At 42.6% G+C, this 10265-nt stretch overlaps 1 protein-coding gene across 1 annotated transcript in view; it reads right to left on the bottom strand.

The window, feature by feature from the left end:
* MACC1 (MET transcriptional regulator MACC1) overlaps positions 1–8528 on the bottom strand; it is a 28179-nt gene extending 19651 nt beyond the window's left edge. The window contains exon 1 of the mRNA XM_079947901.1: positions 8378–8528. The gene's annotated coding sequence lies outside the window, so the exon portion shown is untranslated. The remainder of the gene's footprint in view (positions 1–8377) is intronic.
* Between the last annotated feature and the right edge of the window lie 1737 nt (positions 8529–10265).

The following is a 10265-nucleotide window of genomic DNA, read 5'->3' on the forward strand; positions in this document are numbered from 1 at the left end:
GTTTCTTCTGCAAGAACAGCCTTTGCCAGTTTGGGATTTGTTTATTTATTTTAACCCCCTCTATTGTTTTGTGAAGCAATTTAGATGAAAATTGCATATATTAGAGAGACACCACTAGGTATCATGTATTACAGGTAGATTACCCTCAGGGTCCCTTCCAACTCCACAATTCTATGATTCTATGTAAGAAACCTGCAAAATTTCCGAAGTATATAGATGCAGGGATTTTTTTGTGCTAGACATTTTAAAAGTTGACCGGGGTTGAGAATTAAAAATGGATTGGCTTCCTTCCCTGTGGTTTTGTAGGTGATGGCTTTAGTATGAAAATGGCATACGTCATAGAAGTGCCTCTAAGAAAATAACCTGCAGAATTTCTGTAAAATAGAAAAAGAAGCAGGCAGTCATTGTGAATGTGGGAGGGGAGAAAAAGAGCTTCAGATCAGAGCTCTGCTCAATTAGCACCCCCGACTCACAGCAACTCAGGCAGTGTACATATTACTGGCTTAAAACACAATCCGGCTTATAACACAACATGGTTTTTCCCAAAAAAAATTCTGGGCCTTGGTTTTCCCTACTCAGCTGTTTACTTCTATAAAAAGGCATTTGAAGGAAGTAGTGTTGGGGGCAGGGGGAAATAAAGTCAAGAGCTTGAGGGGGGGTGCCCCCATATTTCTCTGTGGCACAACTGTTTTCTTCTTGTTTCTTTTAGTGTGAGAAAGCAGCCAGTTATTAGCAAATCTCTTTACAGGAGACTGAGCTACATGCTCTATAAAAGTAATAAATGCCAATTTAAACTGCTTGTGAAGAGAGCTTTTTACACTATTTAAGCACTTGAGAGCATCCTTAGGGCATTTCTTGGGAAACTAGCTAGCATGACATTTAAAGAGTTTACCTCAGGCACACTGCTCAGCTTGTTTTCTGGTTCCTTGGTGAACTTTTAAAATACACAGCAATTTTAAATGCTCTATTTCAGTATCTGGGTTTTTAATATATATATCTTTGAATCACCTTTATGTTTTACTCATGTGTTTCTAATATTATACTGCTTGACATCCAGTAAACATATTGACCTAATAAACAAAACTCCTGAAAGGATTGACAGGGAAAAAATGGGCATCAATAGTTTCAGGGACGCATTACCCAAAGAGAGGATTTAAGCATTGAACTTTTCGGTTTGACGGGTACTACTGCGCTGACAAGCCTGCTAAAAAACACAAGGGAAAGAAAAACGTCTCTTAGTGAAATATATTTCCCCTCTAACGAGTGAAGCCAGACTTTGCCACCACAGCAGCAAAATCCTCCAGTGCATTACAAAACATCATATTTTTTTGCTCTATAAGACTCACTTTTTCCCTCCTAAAAATTAAGGGGAAATGTGTGTGCATCTTATGGAGCGAATGCAGGCTGCACAGCTACCACAGAAGCCAGAACAGCAAGAGGGATTGCTGCTTTCACTGCGCAGCGATCCCTCTTGCTGTTCTGGCTTCTGAAATTCAGAATATTTTTTTTCTTGTTTTCCTCCTCCAAAAACTAGGTGTGTCTTGTGGTCTGGTGCGTTTTATAGAAAAATACGGTAATCTTTGTTTTCCCCAGCAACAGAAGACAATGTAGCCTGAGGTATTGCTACAGATAGTTCTGACTAAGGTGTCCAGACCATGGGAGGCAGATACATGCATCTGTTTTTCAACACTAAATTTATCTGGTGATTGACTTTTCCATTCTTAGCTGTTCTGCTTTAGGAGCCTAGATAGCCGTTAGGCTTGTTCTAATTTCTCCAGGTAGCAAATTCCCTTCGAGTTCCTGTATCAGGATTTCTGATTTTGCCCAAAGCAGAAATGGATGGAGGTTGATTGGACAAGAGCAAGCAAGTATCGACCACAAAGTGCATAAAACTACAGGATACCAAGAAACAAAACACAGTCCACCCCAATAATTCCTGATGACATGGCAAGAGAAGCCAACATCACTTTTAAAAACCATAAGATCTACTAGAAATGTACAAGATTGAGTAGAACACTGCAAATGTTGCACTTGGTAGCTAATGATATTATTTTGCGTCTCTGCCAATATGTTCCTAATAAAGACATTGCTTAAGTAAGCATTTACAACTGACAAGTTAGCATTTACGCTGACGGATTCAAAGCTGGCACACTAAATGCAGCCTTAAAATATAGGAGCCTTGCAGCAAGGAGACAGCCCAGCCCTGACTTCCAAAGAGACTCCTGGTCTAAACATAAGGCCTGCTCAGGAGTCAAGTTGCATGCAGGTGGAGGTGTGCCATGTTAAAACCCTAAAATACTGCAAATAAAATAAAATGAAGAAAAGTTCTACTCCTGTTGCACTCTCTACAATGCTAGCACTGGATTTGCATGAATTTCTTTGTATGTGCTTTTCCCATCCTTGGGTCCCCCATACGTTGTTGGACTACATCTGGGGACTGGAGGTTGGGAAAGGTTGATAATGCAATTCCACACCTCCATCTGTTCTATCATCTCAGGATTTTTCTTCCTCATTCTGCTGCATGTGTTGAGGCCAGGTGATCTCCTCCCTCCTCTCTATTTATTAACAGTTTAGAATAGCTCAGATGAAGGGAGGCGGGTGGAAGTAAGAGCTGGAGAAGAAGAGGATTTGGTCCTTACTCCTCATCTTTGCCTCATCTTCCTTCTTGTGTCCCCAAGTCAGAGATGTGAACCCTGGGCCCTAACAGATGTTGCTGGGACTCCAACACCCATCATCCCTAACTGTTGGCCATGCTTGCGAAGGCTAATCAGAGTTGAGAGTCCAGCAACAACTGGAGGGTCACAGGTTCCCCATCCCTGGCCTAAGCAGATCCATAAATGTAGGCCACTTTGTTCCATTTGTGGAACTGGGGATGACTGGAGAGAGGGGGCATATGGCGAGTTCCTCCTCCACCATCTTCTAGGGATGTCAACTATATCAGCTGGGAGGACTCCTTTCAATAAAAAATACGAACATTATGGTCTTTCCTGGGATGGAGATACAATGAAGAGTTATACCTGTTTAATTTTCACCTGCCACAAACAAACATACCACAAAAAGATATATGGCAACCCCACTTTCTGAATAGTCCCGCCTCACTCTCCACCCATCTTCTTGACTCTCTTCCTCCCCAGTGACGTGGACCTTCTTGAAAATTTTCTGACTAGAAAATTTCCTAGGCCAAGTGGGCTAATTTGCATTGGAATATTTTTTTATGCCGTAGGGAGGGATCTAACTTGGCATGCTTATTTTACTTGCCTTTAATGAACAAAGCTAACAACTCTGAAACTGCCAAGCTTGCCTAACATTGTATTTGCAATCGGCACCCATTTGTTGTTAATGACGAACTTATGAAATCAAAAAGTACCCGTGGAAAAATACAGCACTGGCAAAATTTTCGTGGAAAATTCTGTCCCATATCACTGTTCTTCCCCCAGCCACTTCAGGAAGTTCAGGCAACACAAACCACCGGTTCTTTCATTGCTTTTAAACCTTTATTGCTTTTCATTAGAACTGAAAATCATTGCCTCTTAAATATAAATTGAACAGGAGTGCTACAGCTCAGTAGCTTTAAAGCCAGTCGCTGACAATCCCACAGCCGCCTGCACTCTATCAAGGCTTTTTGTAGAGTAAATTTATCTTCACACAAAAATGGACAGTTGAGCGTGATTTGGATCTGCTTTTACAGTCTATTTCCCGTTAATGCTTCATATTTCAGAAATATATAGAATCTTTTGAAAAAGTCTGAGGATGCTGGTTGGTCACCCTGGGTGTTCTGAACTCACAGGAACCTAACAAGCCTTCCACTTTGAGCAAAGGACACCAGCTCATATTTTGTCACAACGGTGAAAACTAAGAGAAACATTCCCTGGCTGAGAACCAAGCTTCCTTGCCGATAGCAATGTATATCATAAGTGCAAGTTCAGTACATGCCTGCACAATCAGTCATACAGAAAGAGTAAAACACAGTCTGCCATTGAATATGCTGTACCGTGCTGAAATTTGGAGGAATATGGTTTTGTAACGAAACTAAGACAGTGCCAATCAAGTCTGAGATGAGGAAAGACCTGACTGTACATATTAAACAATTTGAAATATGCATGCAGTGGGTGGGTTGCCTTAAGGCAGCCATGTGGACCTTGTGGCTCTTCAAATGTTGAACTCCAGCTCCCATCAGCCCTGATGATTGGCCATGATGGCAGGGGCTGATGGGAGTTGGAGTCTGGCATCTGAGGGGATGAGGCACAGGATCCCCATCTCTGTCTCAATGTCTTAATGAAAGATAATATACACTATTATTTTGAAAGGCCACTCAGTTACCTACTCCAGGTTCCTTTCAGTAGGCAATATTTTTCTCAAGAAAAGGTACAATAAATACTATTGGTAAATCTCACTTGTTGCCACACAGGGTATGTTCATGACAAACATTCACAATTTCATCACATGCATTAATTTCATCACATAAAAATTAAGGTATGAATTGACAGTTATTTTCTTAGGGGTAAGGTCATGACATGACCTTGGAACTGAAGAGAAACTATCAACAACTTTCTCAGGAGTGAAGAATAACTTCATTAGGTAATTAGAATATCAAGAGGCTTCCCACTAACCCCCAAAACTATGAAGAACTGCCACAGAGATTCAAAAAATCCACCTCAGGGTTGTATTATTATTATTGTTGTTGTTGTTGCTTTTTACCCTGCCTTTTTCCTGACAGGAGCACAAGGCAGCTTACAGATAAAAGTAAGAACAGCTAGAAAAATAGGGGGAAACAATAATTTAAAAACAATCAAACATTGGTAGAATTAAGACACACTATACACACACACACATCTGTTAAAACCATACAAATACCTATGTGAAAGAGATGAATCACACATCTACTTTACCAAACAAATATTCTTAGAAAATACTCAAACTGCACTGATAGAGGCTGTGCAGGTGTCCACAGCATATATATACAACCTTCAACACCAATCATTTTTTTAAACATAACACCATGACTAGAAATCATCAGTCTATCCATGCAGAGCTACACACACACACACACACACACACACACACACACACACAGGTGCAGATTAAGTTTTCTCTGGAGCAAGCACTGTGTCAAGAGGGTTGTACGACTTAACCCGAAGAAGGTATGTGTCAAAACCAAGACTGAAAAAACACCATTAATAAATCTAAGTTTGATAGGATTATGAGAAAAGTCTAAAAAGCCTGAAATGTAACACAGAAGCCAATTAAAATTGCTATAACTAAAATGCAGAATAAAGCACTTAGGGAAGAAATAACTCAAATGCAAGGCAGACACTGAACAGCTGGGAATTAACCAAAGCTTCTCTGAAAACTCAAGCACCGTAATGGGCAATTTAATGAGGGTGTCTATTGAGTGCAAAGCTCAGGCAGAGAAGCGATTAAAGGAGCGGATGGCTTTTAAATATGAAAGTTTTGCGTCTATTAAGGTTTATAAATTGATAATATAATCCCATTTTGACCCGTTAATGTATTTATTACAAGATAATATTTTACAAGTAACTGGCAGAAGGAAAGGGATTACAGGAAGCGTAGAAAGCAGTAAGGTTTCTAAATTGCTAAGCAGAAAAACCTGCAACTATGAGTGAGGATAGGGCCATTTATTTTGGAAGACAAAAACCTGACAAGAAAGAACTATGCTAGCTTAACTGTATTTTTTCCCCATCTCTTCCCTCACCAGCTTTTCTTACAGTGAATTAATAGCCTCTCCGTCATTATAAAGAAGAGAAAGCCATGTTCAATAAGACGACTAACACAGCATCTAATTAGTATTTTGAGCAAACTGCTACAGGATACTGTCGAGTTAGTTTAGCAAATGCAGCGGTGTCCATCCAATTTTAAATAGCTATGAGGTAAACTTCAAGGCCAGTCATCACATAGCTTCAGGGTAAACTGTGGTTCGACATAATTTTGTGCACAAGCTCTAATGCAGTTTGTATATCACAGTGAGAAAGGCTGTGTACCGTTGTTTATCGTAACCAACTTGCTGCATCTGGTCCAGAGGCTTCCAAATTTAGCTAGATAATCCCATTCTGATGCATCTGACAGCTGCTGAAGAAGATTGGGAGCCCAGACCCACCAGCAGTTCAAGCCACCAACATTTCGGTGATTGAAACCGTTGCAGTGGTGGATAACACACAAGACCATACGTATCCTACCACTGGCAGGATCTCAGCCAGTGGTTAACCCAAAGAAAGCTCCCAAAGGCAGTTTGCAGGACTGAGCCAGCCCAGAATTCTCTGAATGTACTGCCCTCCACCCCTGACAGAGTGAACAGTAAAACAGCATAAGCAATGTTGAATTCCATTATATTCCAGTGGGTTGGTTCCAAAATGGCCCAATCACAAGTGGAAGGCACTTCAGCTTGGGCAGGAAACAGAAGAGGCTGCCTTATGCCAACTGGTTCATCCAGCTCAGACTATACTAGCTGGCAGCAGCTCTGCGGGGTTTTAAACAAGGGACGTTCCCAGCCCTACCAGATGCCATGAATGTTCTGCATGCAAAGCAGATAGTCTACCATTGATCTATGGCCATCACCAAGGGGAAGCTCTCAGTTTCTGCTACCTCCTCCAGTGACATCCTTCTATACCCCACACTGCTCTCATAGGTTTCCCAACACATAAATGTGGTTTTTCACAGGACACAAATGTTGGTTCAAAAAAAAAAAAATAGAACCATCCCACAAATGGAACTCAACTCACATTGAATTGGATGTAAATAATTGTAAATAATTGGGGACGCGGGTGGGGCTGTGGGTAAAACCTCAGCGCCTAGGACTTGCCGATCGCATGGTTGGCGGTTCGAATCCCCACGGCGGGGTGAGCTCCCGTCGTTCGGTCCCAGCTCCTGCCCACCCAGCAGTTCAAAAGCACAATTAAGTGCAAGTAGATAAATAGGTACCGCTTTCTAGCGGGAAGGTAAACGGTGTTCCGTGTGCTGCTCTGGTGCCAGTTCGCCAGAGCAGCTTTGTCACGCTGGCCACGTGACCCGGAAGTGTCTGCGGACAGCGCTGGCTCCCGGCCTCTAGAGTGAGATGAGCGCACAACCGTAGAGTCTGTCAAGACTGGCCCGTATGGGCAGGGGTACCTTTACCTTTACCTTTAATTGTATCTCCAGTTTCAAGTGATTCATCATTTTAAAGCTTTGAGCCAAAAAGTACAAGTGCAACAACCTACCGTATCTTCATACTTCAGATTCTGGCCCATCACTCAACCAGTTCAAATTCTCTCATTAGTCAAAAGTCTTACATTACATCAGTAAAACCTTTTAGCAAAGAATGCAACACACAGTTTCTGTTCTTTACGCTATAATAGGCCATATATAATGCACTACCATGCCATTTGGATTGAGTCACATCCTGAAAAAGATATGGCTAGGATTAGGAATAAGATGTATAATTGAATGTTTCCTTTTGTGATGTGAGGCAAAGAATAGCAGACCTCAGAACTGTCATTTTACCCAGAACTGAGTAGTGTTGACTCCTCATAAAAGGAGTTATCGGGGCATTGTTTCGATCAGCTTTTAAGCTAACCCTTCCACAGAATCGATGTTTAACATGCCAGGGGGCTCTTAACCACAATCGTAGGTTATCACCCAATGTCTTAGGCTGGAAGCCAGCAGGGACTACTTCATCTCTGAAACGGCTCCACAGTTTACATGGGCCAAGAGCCCTGTAATGAGAAAAGATTCAAGCTGAGAAGCTAATGAACTAAAAAGCAAAAGTGCCCTGGGAGTGTATGAAACCTTGTAAATTGCTCTGGGTTTTAAAATTTGTTCTCCTATTGATACAAACATCAGTAATGGTTTTATAAAATGGGGAGTGATGCCCACAGCCAGGGGAGCCAACTTGAATAAAATATTGGGGTATTCCCCACCCCGCATTATTGATCACATGATCGAGCACAGCCTTGGGTAATCGATCACATGATGTAGTGCATGCACACTACAGTATTTGAATGGCAGTGCCCATCAGCTTTGGGTAGAGCGGTCCCCTCATATATTTTATGAGTGGGTGGGTGGGACGAAGGGACCTCGGCACCTAGGAGTCGGCTCCAATGCCCACAGGTGCTTTCTACATGGAAACAGCAGGATAAACTTGCCCCAAACTTAGGGGCGCGATGGCAGCGAAAGCTCCTTCTTAGTTTAAGGTGAAATGCGACTCGGATGCTGAGGCTGCCGATTTGGAAAAGAAAAGAAAAGAGATGGTAGCAAAGCGCGATCAGGAAGCGGATCCACTCCGCATGCTAATTTGTCCATATCCATGTTGTCTCCCCAACCCCATTCCGCCCATCTCCCTCTCACCTGAACTTTGAAACTTTAAGGTGAAACAAAACCCACGTACCTTTGGTCCTTTCTCTCTTCAAATCCGCAGCAGCTGCTTATCCTAAGGGCATTGCTTTGGAGACAAGCGTGTTCTAAAGCGCTCTTGGGGATCCCATGCTGGCTTGAAATTTTTAAAAAAGAAAAAGTGAACAGGTTAGGAATTCTAATTAGAAGACACACCTTCTGTTTGTGGGTTGGAGGCCGCAAGGCTTTCTGGGACTCTGAGTTCCGATGCCGCCTCGTAACTCCTAAAGAAAGAAAAAATGAACTACATTACCCATAAGTCCATTCGACTCACCTGGGCCTCCACCTGAAACTGGGAAAGCTGGTCCGGCCACTGAAGTTTCACCTGAGGGCGGGAGAGAGAGTAAGAAAGAGGGGGAGTGCAGTCGGGCTCTGGATTTTGTTTTCTTCGGAGTTTGCTCGGCTTGGCCCTGCTGTGGCCGAATGGGAATTAAAGAGTAGAGAGGAAATAACAGAGCTGAGGAATGCTGGGGCGAATTCTTTGCTTTTTAGATTTCAAAACTGTGAGAGCTTTAAAAATAGCCTCGAAACCTGAAGGACCGGATTATGGATAGGAGAAACTCTGAGCTGTCGCCAGGCAGATAAGCTGGGGTGGCACGAATGTTTTAGTTGTTGGGTATAGAAGAAATAGGGAAATGCCACTAAAGGAAAACAAAAGATCAGGTGAAGTCTTAAGAGGTGGTGCAGGAGAGGTTGGAGACATGACTGGTGCTGGTGGCTGCAAAATAAATCAATCAGTCAATCAATCAATCAATCAATCAATCATTATTTCATTCATTCATTCTAATATTTATATCCCTCTTTTCCCCCAAGGTGCTCAACATAGGGCTCATGCTTTTCCGCCTCTTTTATCTGCACAATAACCCTGTGAGATAGCTTCAGGCTGAAAGACTGTGACCAGCCCAAGGTCACACAGTAAGGCTGAGTTGGGGATTTGAACTCTGAACTCCCAGGTCCTAGTCTGACCCCCTTAGCCACAACTTTGCACTACTACTCCATACTATCCCAGCTTTTGGAGACCAAAAACCGGGGCAGGTCTCTTCTGAGGCCTGCTCCTGGGTAATTCACGTGACTCACGCCTTGCTGTCGCTCTGAAAAGGGCCTTTTTCCTGGGCAAGAGTGCAGCATGAGAGTGTGGCATCCAAAATGGCAGGTATGCTACCCGCACAATGCACTTTTCATTAAGGGGTGAGTGCTATGTGTCTCCCATTCAGTTTTTATCCTGGCTGGGTTCTCAAAAGAAGATAAAAATCCTAATCTTGATTGAAGTAGCCTATCCTGATTTTAGACCTTTGTTTTTATTTGCACTGTGCCTTCTGTGATTACTTGACTTCTGCCCTAGTGGCAAAGTTTATTCTGTGTAGTAGATGCCCCCCCCAAAAAAAATTCCTGCTATCCCATTCACTCCCCCAGCTGCTATATATTAATGTTTTAAATAGGCTGCATCAGCAGAAATATAGTGTTCTGATCAAGGGAAGTACAGTGGTACCTTGGTTTATGAACTTAATCCGTTCCAGAAGTCTGTTCTTAAACCAAAGTGTTCTTAAACCAAGGCGTGCTTTCCCATAGCAGCGGGGGACTCAATTTACAAATGGAACACACTCAACAGGAAGTGAAACATGTTCTGCTTCCAAGGCAAAGTTCACAAACCAAAACACCTACCTCCGGGTTTGCAGTGTTCTTAATCCAAGTTGTTCATAAACTAAGCTGTTCTTAAACCAGGATACCACTGTAATAGTCCCGCTCCATTCTGCCTTGGTCAAACCACACCTGAAGTACTGGGTCCAGTTCTCGGCACCATAGTTTAAGAAGGTTATGGACATGTGCAGAGTGACCAAGTTGATCAAGGGTCTGGAAACCAAGCTTTATGAGCTTTATAAGGA

The sequence above is a fragment of the Podarcis cretensis genome, assembly GCF_951804945.1.
Source record: "Podarcis cretensis genome assembly, chromosome: 12".
Lineage (NCBI taxonomy): Eukaryota > Metazoa > Chordata > Lepidosauria > Squamata > Lacertidae > Podarcis > Podarcis cretensis.